Raw genomic sequence first — 13,326 nt, 5'->3', positions numbered from 1 at the left:
GACTAGGAAACAAAGATAAACTTTTAGATTCGGGTTTAAAAAGCGAAACGGAAGGGAATCAATTGACGGCTAAAATGCTCAAACGAGATCAATTGAAACTGAAGGCCACTGCACAGAATTTAGATGGGCCTTCATGTAGAAAAAAAAACTGCTCCAATCCTTTGTTGCACCCGTTGGAGAGGGGGAAACAATTAAGTAATCAAAGAACGATGAAGAACCTTTCAAGGTTAAATAAATAGAACTTTGGAATTTAACACATTTGGAACAAGTAACACATTCACTTTTGAAGGGAAATTATTCCTATTCAGCACTTCCTGACATGAAGATAATACACAAATGAAGTCAATGCATACTTACTTAACACACATCAAAGCGTCGCGCCAATTTAATTTTGAAATTCCTTGCGCATTTTAAAGGATGAAAAAGACGTTAGGTCATGTAACGTGCAGTCAGATATTGGACAATTGCGAGTTATGCTTGTCATGTGATTATCGCTGGACATGACTCATTATCCTTTTGTTGCGAAAATTGATACTAGTTTTTATGAAGGTGGAAATATATGATTGCTTGATGGCTAATAAAAATGCCAATCAATGACAAATATGTTTTCTTACTTTCAGTGACAGATTTTCAACTAGATATATGCCTTATAGATTGATTAAAAAAAAATATTATTTTGTTATTTCCTAAACAAATTCTGTATAGAGTAAAATAATATGAATTGTATAATATTAACGCAGACAAGTATAATTGATCTGGTTCCTAATTTGATTTTATTATGTTCACTTAGTTATAATAGTAATTATAAACAGCAAGTGCTTATTTAAATATAATTAAGTACAAATTTGAATGCAACATATATATAAATGAGTCATAGTAAATTAACCCTTTAAAGGGACATTTTTTTTTCTAGTCATATTATGTCAAATATTTTTATGCTTGAAATTAGAATAAGAAAAGGGATTCATTTAGCTTATTAGATAAATTTAATTTGATAAATTAGTTAATTTGGTTAATTAATAATTAAGTAACAAATTAAGATACATCATTTTGTTTGAGATAAAGAACTGAAGCATCTAAGTTTCTGACTTACTAAAAAAATGTGTCAGAACTTATGCCAGCCTACAAAATTTCATACAAAGATTGATAAATTTGGTGGGAAGCATACTTCTCACGGCCCTAGAAAGGGTTAATCCATAAATAAAGATGTACATTTTCACAAAATTATTAAAATAAAAAAAATAGCTTCAAAATAAGTAATTAAAGTATTGATTAAATAAAAGATATTCTGAAATGTAATATGTAAGACCCATATGCATTACCTAGGTCAGCAAAATGCCTAAAATAGCCATTGATTACTTTACCCATATGAAAATATCAAAATCGTAGAAAGAGAGTATTGCAATTATCAGAGAAATCGATCTTGAGGTTTATATATATATAATTAAATAAATAATTGATGAATCTCCACAAAATAGAACAATTTCCTAAATTTGGAGTAGAAAGAAGGTATACTTTTAAAATTATAATGATTTCTATACAATTAATATTGGAAATGAATGAATCAAGACATCTCTCTTGAATAATAAGTTAAAATTTTTTTCTTATTTTTATGTTCTCCGCTAATGAAGAGTGGAAAATCGTTCGTTAGTAATTCTGAGTATTTCCTTTCGCTACTAAATGAGAAGATATGATCGCAGGGACGGTCACTTATTCTTTAAATATATTCTTTAATATATAATTAAATAATTATAATAATTTAAATATATTCTCACAATATATTCTTTAAATATATATAAGAGTAAAAAGTCTGCGTTCTTTTATTCTGCGTTAGCACGAGAAAGAAAAGCAATACGCTAGAAGAAAAAATCTGCTTAGTTTTATTGTTATTATTTTTAAAATTTGTTTAGTTGCTTTGCAATTTTTTATACTAAAATTGCAGATTTCTATCAAATTAGGGGTGGAATTCCGTTAAAGGAACACTCTGATAAAACCACAAAATGAGCGAAATTTTACCAATAGATTCGTAGATCAATTTTTGGACAAAATCTGTCTTTGGATTGGTTATTTGTCAATTTTACCTTTGTGAGAAACTAAATGTGATTATTCAAGGAATGATAAATAAATGAAATTTGGTTTTTGGTCTTAACACCAAATCTGTAAAATTTTTATCAAATTTCGGCCACAATCAGGTGATGAAAAGATATGAAGATTCTAGAGAAAATATATGATAAGAAAAAATATTTTATTGTTTCACGAAACTTAACATAATGTATGCTATGTGTATGCATATATAAAAAAAATCGAATGGAAAATACTTCATCTGGTCGTTCATGAAATAAATGAATTTTATAAATGTTTAAATCTAAACGATACCACTTTTAAAACGTTCCCTTTTAAACCTCTTTTAATTGTTTAAATCTCAACGATAAGAAATGGAGAACAATATATTCTTTAAATATATATGAGTAAAAAGTCTGCGTTCTTTTATATATAACATACAAGAAAGCTTATTCTTTAAAAAAATAATGAATAAGCATGGTTAAGTTCACCTCCCTGTCAAGAAATAGAACAACAAACATTCTTAATGTAAAATATCTTAAACCAAACAGAAAAAATAATAAATATCCTCAATGAAAAAAAAAATCGACAAATTGTTATTTTTAAATTTCTAAACGAATAGCAGTTCTGTAAAAATATTTAAAAATCTAATTAAGTTGTTTATTTAATCTAATTCAGTTTATTATTCTTTCACGCGCCCATGATTTTCTTCTTAAAAATTATCAAATTCCGGCAAAAAGAAATTTAAAAACTATTCTATCGATACTATTTTATTTATTTATTTATTTTGTAAAAGGGATTTTTAAATTAAGCAAGCTGGTTATATATTCTTTTGCTAATAATCGAATTTCTTGTTTTATTTGTACTTCAAATGCAACTATGAAATATTTCTGTGGATATTATTTCTTAAATAAATTTAAAATCAGTAAAAGAATTTTAACTCCATATTAGTAAATTCAACAAGTTCACTAATTCAAAAATAAAAAAAAAATCGCACATTGAAATTATAAATATATTTAATATGATAAATTGCAGTAACAGAATAATAGAGGTAGAAAGAGAAAAATTTGCAGGAAAAACAGAAATAAAAAGCTGAAGCAGGGGATGAACACGCCACTTAGGGCATTTCGAAAGAGCTAAATTCTGGAACATCTGTCGCATTATGCCCATCTTGGGAAAAATTTTGTGGAGGAGTTGAATGAGTTTTTTAGGGAGATAAGCATGAAATGCATTGCCACAGATAGAAATGTAAAAGAGGTATTTCCGGGATATTTTTTGTAAAAGGTGATAACAACGCTTAAAGGTGAAACGAGCACTTATTTTATGATGTATTAGTTTTAAATTTTATACACTTAAATGATCCTGATGGCAGCATTCTAATATATGCAAAATTTAATTATCAGTTAATAGACTTATTTTAGTTTTGATTCTGTGCCAGAAATGCTATCTAATAATGGATTTGCGAATAATTTTTAAAAATACTGCATCATAATTATTAGTAACCGCTTTTGATGATCAGCTAGTTATGTTTAAATTTAATCAATTCTGTTCAACAACACCAGTTATCCTTATTCTGAGCATACGAAGCTTCTTAATGACATTATGGTACTATTTAAAATTTAAGTGTCGGGCAATTTATTTCAAATAGCATAGATTACCAAAACATTTGTAATCTTGTCTTCTGCTGACTTTCAATGTATTTTCACTTTCGTATTCCTTTCATGAATTATGCAGACATAAAACATAATTTCTCTTCCTCTTTTTTCAACAAGGGAAAAAAAAATCACGTGATTAAATATTTGACAAAGCGATGAAAATGGCTTGAATTTCATTGCTACAGTGAAATCTGCACTTTATACTTCAAATTACGCAAAAAAATGAATTAAAAAATTTTTTTTAAAAAAGGAAAGGGGGACAAAATTCCTAAAATTCAGAAAACAATTTACAGGAGAATCAAATCGGCGCCAAAGACAATTTTTTAAAATTTTAAAATGGCGTAAATATTAGCTTTGTGTACTAAGCTTTTCCGGAATTACCACGGAAAAACGACGAAATTTTCCCCAATTTTTAATTAATTAAAATTCTAACTTAAATTTCAAAAAAAAAAAAAAAAAAAAAATCGACAAGAGATACACATTCCGTTTACCGAAATAAATCTGAACCAACTTTGGTAGCTTTATTTCAAAATGGTCTATTATGTAGAAATGTCGACACACACACTCACGTACGCACGTCTGGAGAAGGGAGAGACGATTTTGCCATTAATCTTAGCGGATCAATTATAAATTACAATTTAAAAAGTAGAAAATAATTAAAATAAAAAACTATAAATTTTAGTTTACTAATAAATGTGTATTTACAAACTTTTATTAAATTTATTTCAAGCTGTTAACATAAATCAGGAGATAATTGCCGAGTTCGATGGACCGAATTGGAAACTTTAGCTTGCAGCCCGTCTGGCATGTATAAAAAAAAATAAAAGCACACAAGCAGTAAAATGCAAATTACTTAAAAAACTTATAAACTTTACACAGGATTCAAAAAGAGCCAAGAATATGCAACGAGACAGCAAACATAAATTATTAATAAGATAACCAATCAGCTTTATTTGACATGACGTAATGGTACTAAAACTACATGATGTAATGCGCGATTACGTTCTTCAATTAAAAATTAAAACTTGTTCTACCTAGAGATAACAGCGAAAAATCTAAACTCGAAAAAATGATAGTATCATTTTACTTTCTTCTGAAATCTCATCAAAAGGGGTATGAACACCTGCGTACCATCGTTAATATTCACCCTGCATGCCACCAGAGAGATACCAAACGGTGTCGATTTGAAAAGTGAACATCCAACAGTAGCCAGGCTTATGATTTATGAAGCCAGCCAGCTTCCCAACCTCCGCTGTTCATGCACAATATCCGAGGGTTCTCATTTCTCATTCGCAGCAGACGGGGACAACAGCAACTTGACTGCAGGCGTGGGAGAGCCCACCCCAAAAATAAACACTCTGCATCACGGGATGGAGAAAAAAAAGAAAGGACTCTCCCGAAATCTCTCATTAAAACCTCACTTTTCCATTCCAGCACGTCAGGAGTCCCTTTCGCCAATTAACGAAAACGGAAAAGAATATTCCTTTGAATCCTCGCGCCACTCCAACGGAGCCCACATCGGGGATTTATGGTGGTAGGCAACGACGGGAAATGAGGTGAGGAGCAACTGCTTTAAACGGCATTGTTTGAATAAAAGAGTTTCTGGTTTGGTAGTTTGAGATAGCGCCAGAGGCGGTTTCAAGCGTTTTACCTGCCTAGACAGCACACATTATGAGGCCCCTCGATTTAGTTTCATGCTTCTATAAAATTTAACTTAATACATATGTTGCTAATGCTATATTTTAGGTCATTTCAGGAACTACGAGAAAATCTGTTATTTTTTATTATCATGGTAAAAAGGACTAAAATAATACAATATTTAAAAACTGGTCATGATTATTAACTGATGATTTACTTATTTGCAAATAAAAATGGCAGATTGTAAAAAAAAAAAATAATAATAAATTTCGAACAGATATAGTACAGTCATTCAACGAATAATCAATGCATTACAAAAGTAATCGCTTATACTTTAATTGATGATTTTAATAATTCAATGTGCACACACATTGTGGTCCAAACATTTTATAATTCAGAAAATTTGTATCTTCGATGAATTTATTTATTTTACAATTAGGCTTATAACAATTTTTAATCAATTTGCCTGCGTCACCCCCTCCTTAATCCAGAGGCGTTAGGCATTGCACGTTATGAGATAAGCCATTTAATAAACAGGTAAATTTAGTTTTATGTTTATACATACTTTTATCCTATTTAACACGTTAATAATTCATTTTACGTTAATTTTTTATTTGAATACATTACTAAAAATGCATATGTTTTTGCATGTTCATTTGTTAAAAAAAATGGCATCCTTTTTGGCATCCACGTTTATGCATAATATTAGCGATTATAAATACTGCAATAATTAAGTGAATGCAATTAACAAGAAACAGAAATCTCAACAATTATATTTAACTAATAAATGTTATCATAATATATTATAATTCAGAAATTTTTTATTTTTTATAAATTTATTTGGCAATTAAGCTAATAAAGACTTTTTAACTAATCTGCCTGTGGTTCTTCTTAACCCAGCAGCTCTAGGCAAATGTCTACTCTGAAAATCGGCCACTGTCATCATACCATTTAGTACCTAATAGAAGATTTATATAATTTATTTTTAAATCTAGATCTCTATAAATCAAAATAGTTTTTAATTCATTGAATTTGTTACATTTTTTATTTGACAAATAGGCTAATGAAATCTTTTTAATCCACGTACTTACGGTCCCTTTCAACCTAACGGCCCCAGGCAGTTGACATTGCTTGAAATCGGACATAGGCTCGTGTCAAGATTATACTTTCTAGCAAGCGAAATATAAAAAATTTCGTAATAGTCGAAGGGGTTTTGATGAATCTTCGTTTCGAATTTTCGGGGAGTCGGAATTTTATTTATTTATTTTTATTCCTTTGAAATAATGTCTGTCAGTCTATAAACACGATAAATCGGAAAAAAAATTGAGGAACTGAATGAAATTTAGTTTTTGGTTTTTGCAACAAAACTACAAAATTTTATTCGACGAAATCCCTTGCCCCAAATTTATCTGTCCGTGTGCAGGTGGAACATGGCAGGTTAAATACTTAATAAGCTGCAAGCATGAATTTCATAAAGTAACTTTAGAGAAAAATTATGGATATGTGTGAAACATTGGATTACATTTTTCAGATTATTATCTATTTTTATGCAGTGAAACACGGTAATTCAAAAATGCCATGAATTAGAAGAAATTATTATTAGAAGAATAATTGCTTTCTGTAAAAGAATAAAAAAACACAAGCGTCATAAATAAGAATTTCACACAAGTTTCACACAGAAAAAGCATTTCCTCTCTGAATGAAATAAAATACAATAATACAACAAAATAAACAGTAAAGCAATTATAATTAATTGATAATAATTCCATCTTAAAATGAAATTATTTTACATTAAAGAACATAAAAAAAAACGCGAAATCGCATATTCATGAATATTTATCATCAATAGATTGAATAATCAATATTTAAAATTTTTCCGTGCATGGATTCAAGATCTTAATGTTCAAAATCAAAGATAGAAAATAAATACATTGAGTCGAATTACTTACTATAATAATGCTATAAAATCATATCTAATTTTATTTAAACTTCGACTGTAAACATGAAATTATCCCTCCTTAGAAATATACGTTCGAAATAAGCAGTATTATTGCACAGACCACTTCACAAAATTATCTTTAGAGACATGCAAGCAAAGCACACATTTTATTTTCAATCGAAATTTGAACAACATTCTATAAAGATAGTTCACTAAGTCTAGAAAATTTATGAAATCTCACTCGGTTGTGAACTAATAGTATATCAGATAGCTGTGCTTTAAGTACAATTTAAATAAAATATTTTTTTACAGTTAAAATTTTTTTTCTTACTTTAAAAAAAATATATAAAAGGTACTTAGCCAAATAATAATACATTCTAAATTCTTAAATACATAAATTGGAATAATATTTGCTAGGAAAGGGGGGGGGGGATACTTTTAATCATTCCCAAAAATTTATAACGTTTCTCAGCAAATTTTAATGCAAAAGTAAAAAAAGAAACTTATGGCTCTTTATTAAATTATTTAAAAAAAAAAAGAGATCTGTTTTCTTTTTGAACAGTTTCAAATTAGTGTCTAAATTATATTAAATTTTCTGTTTCCGCAGAATATTTTCGAAAATTTCACAATTTAATATCAAATTTGTTTAGATTCATATATTTTTAACGTGCTATTTACTAAAATCTGATTCCGTTGTAATCAACAACCGCATAATAATAATAGAAGAAAATAGTGCGACTCAAATTAAATTCGTTAATAAGTAGTAAATACTTCTAAATATCTACTTTTGAGTTCACAAAAAATTTTCTAATTCAATCATTCAATTTGTGGAGTAGATGAATATACAGATATATAAAATTCTATATTTTGGTTAAAATGTAATGAAAGAAAATATAATTAAGTGAAACAATTAATGAAAGCAATTAGTTCATGTTTTGGCAACTGAAATGAATTTCAAACAATTCAAAATTCTATTTCAGAACTTTTAATGCAAAACTTAAAAAAAATTCCAGTGTAGTACAGGCAATTTAATCAGCTTGTTTCTAAAATTAATTCAAATTTCGATAGTAATTAAACAGACTGGGCATATAAATATTCCCGTTGAGACATTATTTATATTAATAGAAATTAATTAATAAATAATTTGTAGTCGTCAGAAATGCTACGGAGTAGTAAATATTCTTCAAATTCTACTAAACAATACCATGAAGCACAAGGAAGATTTTAATAAAAGCTTAGTGGGAATTTTAATGATTTAACCTTCTTTTTATTAATTGAAAAATATATTTTCATATATAAACTTATCTTTCATATTGCCTTCACATTCAAAGAAAATAGTATACATATTTAAAATTATTTTACTTACTTACCACTTAGTTTCTACTTGATAAAAAATGTTTAATTAAATTTTATATTGTTCTTTAAGAACTAATGGAGAAGTTGGATTTCAAATTATTCTAAATATCAACTGGTGCTGATATTCTAATTTTAATTTGAAAAAAGTAGGCGATAAAAAGATTATGTTTAGTATAATATTTTATAGAAAAGTTTTTTTTTATTAGAAATATTTCACATGAAAACATTTTCATTCAAAGCAACGTTCGGCACACTAGGTAGTTTCAAAATAAAACGACAATTTACAAAGATATAAACGCAATAAATTCATAGACTTCTTTCTCCGTTAGATTGTATGAAATCCAAATCTAATGAATTACAGGGGTGGGTATAAGAAATGACAGGATAACATGCTATCTCAAATATAAATAAAAAAGAAGTAAAATGATAATAATAAAAAAAAATCCAAAATCTATATCTATTACTTACCTCAAAGTTATCCAGTAAACAACATGTTATCTTCAAAAGTAATTCCTTCGATATTCAGCAAAAACAATATGCACCTAACTTCTTATAAAAAACACACACCGAACCAAACACTTCACACTGCAACTGCCACTGTTGCCATTGAACGTAAAAAAAAAAAACTTCTCAAGGACTTCAGCCACAATTGTCAACAAACTCGGACCGCGGGTAATGATTCGGACGAGTGGAGAGCCAGCATAGTTCACCAGAAGAAGGAGAAAAAAAAATAATAATACAAACACAAGTGAATAAAAAAAGGCCCAACAGGTCAGGAAGAACAGACACTCAGTGAGAGTCAAAGGAGAGAGAACTTTTCACGGCAAAAATAAAATAAACAAAGAAAAAAAAATCCCGCAGCTTGCGTGTCCCGGATGCAAAAGGCGATAGATACAGGGGCGTTCGTGACCAGATAAAGACAATAGAAGGGCCCGAGCGATCACGACCCCGTACCAGACCCTCCTTGTTCGGATGGAAGAGAATAGAGAAGTGGAAGAAGGCGATGCCTTTCCTTCCGTTCGCGCACCCGGTGGCGCTCCGTTTGGCGAGAACAAGTGGAAAAAAAGTCGTTTGCGGTGATTTTCAAATTGCTAGTTGAGTGAAAGCAATGAAGTTTCATCTCTCATTAATGCATTAACTGAACTGTTTAATAGATTTTAAGAAGATTGAAATAAGAAATTCCAATAACAATCTACTTTTTAGATAAGATATATATTTTTCTTTTAATATTTTTTGTTGAAAGAGTGGTTTAAAAAAAGTCTGCGTGCAATTGACATTTAACTATAACTTTTTTTGTGTTCGATTAGAATTCTTATGTGTTTTTGTCTTAATTTTTCGTGTTTGGTTTGGTTAATATTTGACATTTGATAAGTTAAAAAAAAGAATTTACATCCTGTCACATGTAAAATAATCAAGTAGAATTTACTGTTATTTAAAAGTGAATTTAAGTTTTTGTTCGAATTTCAAAATGTGCCACACTTTGCATTTTGAAAACATAAATTAATTTTCAATTACTTGAAGAATATTTTTTGTTTTTGTCTTCCACGTTTGTGTCGATAAAAATGTTTATATAAGAAAATTTTGATTTTATTTATAGCAACAAAACTAAAGAAAACAATTTGTATTTTTCTTTTATTTTTGTTTTAGATTAATACGTTTTAAAAAGATGTTTAAAGGTTTACATCGGTTTAGAAGATATTTTCATTATAACTGATGCAATGTAAGTTATTTTATTCATATCAGTCATATTCATATCCATTTAAATTCGCACTAAAAGAATAAAATCAAAAATAAAATCTTGGCATTTCCAGTTTAAAATTATTTTAGGATTTTTATGAGTGGTTTAGTTTAGAAAATACTCTATAAATTTAAAACTGTTTGTACTTTAAAAAAACATTAAAATTTTCAGAAAAATTAATTAAACAAAACACATGAAATATCACAATTCTTTCTTTTAAGGAAAGAGCGGAATCTGTTATTCAACAAAATTTAATACATGGAAAATCTGAAACTTCCATAATTTTCAACGGGTCTGGAAGTTTAATTGATTAATTCCATTATTGTTTTCCCATTAAAAGTTATATCTTAATGACAAAGCACAAACATTTGAAATATATTAATAATTACCCTTCAGATTATTCTAGTTTTTATCGATATTTTTAATTCTGAAATCATTAGATTTTGTGCATAAGAGTCCCATTAACTATCATTAACAATAATTAAATTCTACATTTCTACATTCGCTATATTTACACACACATATTTATTTCCATATCTAGTTCAAATCTAAACAGGGGCATTAACACACGATACAAAATAAATAAATAATCGAACCAAAAAGTTTTAGTTAAATGTCTGCAACATAGCAAACGATTTTTTTTAAAATCACTCTTTCAACGACAACAACAATAATAATAAAAATATCGAGAATTTTCAACGCTTGTAGTTTTCGTAATTTTCAGAAGAAATGGAACTTAAGAAACAGTAAATGAAAGGAAAAATCGTGCATGAGATCTTCCTTTATCAGATTTTCTCACCGTTTAGTTATTAAATGCAATATTAGAGTATCGTAGCACAAACCATCGGAAGATATCAACCAATTATGCTGCAGACCATTCTTTTTTCTTGTAATGTTTTAATTCCAAAATCGGCAGACGATCATGTTTTTCATGGAATAAGTGTCTCATTAGTGCCGTTATCTGTGAATATTTCCGAAAGGAATTGAGATTTATAGCGAAGTTCCGGGAAGAGGATTCTTAAGTGAAATGAATGTTTCTATTTCGGGCATTAATAACTTGGTCGGTGTGGTGTCGTAAATTGGGTTAAAGTTGTGGAGGCGAGTTGGTAAATCATATGAGAGGCGTCTTTGAACAGGAGGAACATATTTATCCGGAAGGATTTGACAATTATATATTAAGAGGACTATCATAGTGCCTACTGGTTTCCAAGAAATGCTGCATTAATTATTAAATGATATGCATTGTCGTTTATAAAATGTGACAAAATTATGTATTGCTGCTAATCTTAAAATTGTTCCACTAGATAAATATTTTATGACAACTGTGCTGAATGGAAAAATTGGTATTTAAAAAGAAAAAAAAGTTGGTTCAAATATAATTTAGAATTGTGTTTTGGATGTAAATCTTCGGGCAAAAAAATTGTTTAAGAAATTGAAAGCATGTTAAATATTAATACATTCGTCTCTTGAATATTAATATACTAGCACTCGATTCAACAAGAAAAATCTCAATTTCTTTTTTTAATATCTTATTCTGATTAAATATTAAAAAAAAAGAAAAAGGAAAGAACAATATATATATATATATATTTTAAATGTCAGCTTTTTTTCTGACTTACTGAATATTTCTTACTATACAAAACGAATAAAATATAATGAAATAAAAAAATATTCAAACAATTTTTTTTCATTAAAAAAAACTGTTACTGAAGGTCACTGTCATGAAATATTTGATGTCTCAAAAAAGGAGTTATGAAAAATTAAGCAAAATAATTCAAGCTTATAAAACTTTCAACATATGCTATCAGAACTAATTTTTTAAGAGCTAATATTAAGCAGCAAGGAAGCAAAGCAAATAAAATATTATTCCAAAAACACCAAAAAGCCTTTAAAAATTTCAATGTATATATATTATATATATTATATATATATATATATATATATATGTAATATTATTTGTGGTGAAGCATGATGTAGTTGTGACCAGCAGTGAAGAGATTTCTTTTACATTTTAAAATTCTTTTAATATCCATCGGGAAAGCATAATTATATACAAGCAGAGACGCGGACAAGACGTCCGCCACAGAGCAGTACAATAAGCCGAAGTGGGGAAAAAGGGCGAAATAAATTATCCCTCGCCTTATATAACCTTAGATTTTGATAGGGAAAATATTTCTTCACAGTGCCAATATATTAATAAGATTCTGATAGGGATTTCTGACGCATGTCGATCACATGTAAGGGAAACACAGGGATCTTTTAAGAAAGAATGTGCTTACTGGACATTTTTACCCCTTCACGCCGAGCGTGTGAAAGTATCTCGGTGTTTAGCTGACTAAGCAATTTTATGAAGCTTCTCTTGAATTAATTAAGTAGAGAAAGTGGAATTGGATCACGAAATAAGAGAATATTTTAGAATGAAGTTACTATGAGCTAAATTAAGATAAAATCTTGGAAATTAATTTTGAAATTAAAGTTTAAAATATCATTACATATATATATATATATATATATATATATATATGAGAAATGCAATAATGCACATTTTTGAAGAATGATAATTTATACAAAACTCTTTTCCTGATCATGCAGAAACAAATTTGAAAGTCAAAAAGGACATCGAAAAAATACTATAAACAGGGGTATCACTCAAATCTGATAATAAAATTTTTTTCCAATTTCCTTGTATCTGTATGCAATATCAAAAGAAAGCGCGAACAGTATTTTTTTCTTTTCTTTTTATAATACCTCTTGAGAACAAAATATTTAAAACACCTTCATAAAAAATTTAAGGAAACATATTCAATTCTTACCAATTAAAGAATTTTTTCAGAGTTTCAACAAGTATATTCTTGTTGATAACGAAATCCACTTCCTACAGCCGTATTGCTATAGATAATGGAGATTATTTTTACGATTTCCTAAAAAAATCAGAACAT

The 13,326-nt window shown here is 28.3% G+C and overlaps 2 protein-coding genes across 5 annotated transcripts in view; one reads left to right on the top strand and one right to left on the bottom strand.

The window, feature by feature from the left end:
* Positions 1–13,326, top strand: part of LOC129963723 (protein-serine O-palmitoleoyltransferase porcupine-like) — a 148,099-nt gene that overhangs the window by 19,354 nt on the left and 115,419 nt on the right. The window lies entirely within an intron of this gene.
* Positions 1–13,326, bottom strand: part of LOC129960394 (protein prickle-like) — a 236,712-nt gene that overhangs the window by 122,980 nt on the left and 100,406 nt on the right. The window contains exon 1 of one of the 2 annotated variants that reach the window (XM_056077414.1): positions 9,118–9,624. The exons of the other annotated variant lie outside the window; for it this stretch is intronic. The gene's annotated coding sequence lies outside the window, so the exon portion shown is untranslated. Of the gene's footprint in view, positions 1–9,117; positions 9,625–13,326 lie in introns of those variants that run through there. 2 annotated transcript variants of the gene reach the window in all.

Source organism: Argiope bruennichi, chromosome 1, assembly GCF_947563725.1.
Source record: "Argiope bruennichi chromosome 1, qqArgBrue1.1, whole genome shotgun sequence".
In the NCBI taxonomy this organism is placed as follows: domain Eukaryota; kingdom Metazoa; phylum Arthropoda; class Arachnida; order Araneae; family Araneidae; genus Argiope; species Argiope bruennichi.
The sequence above is the reverse complement of the archived record's forward strand: the minus strand, read 5'-3'. Positions and strand labels throughout refer to the sequence as shown.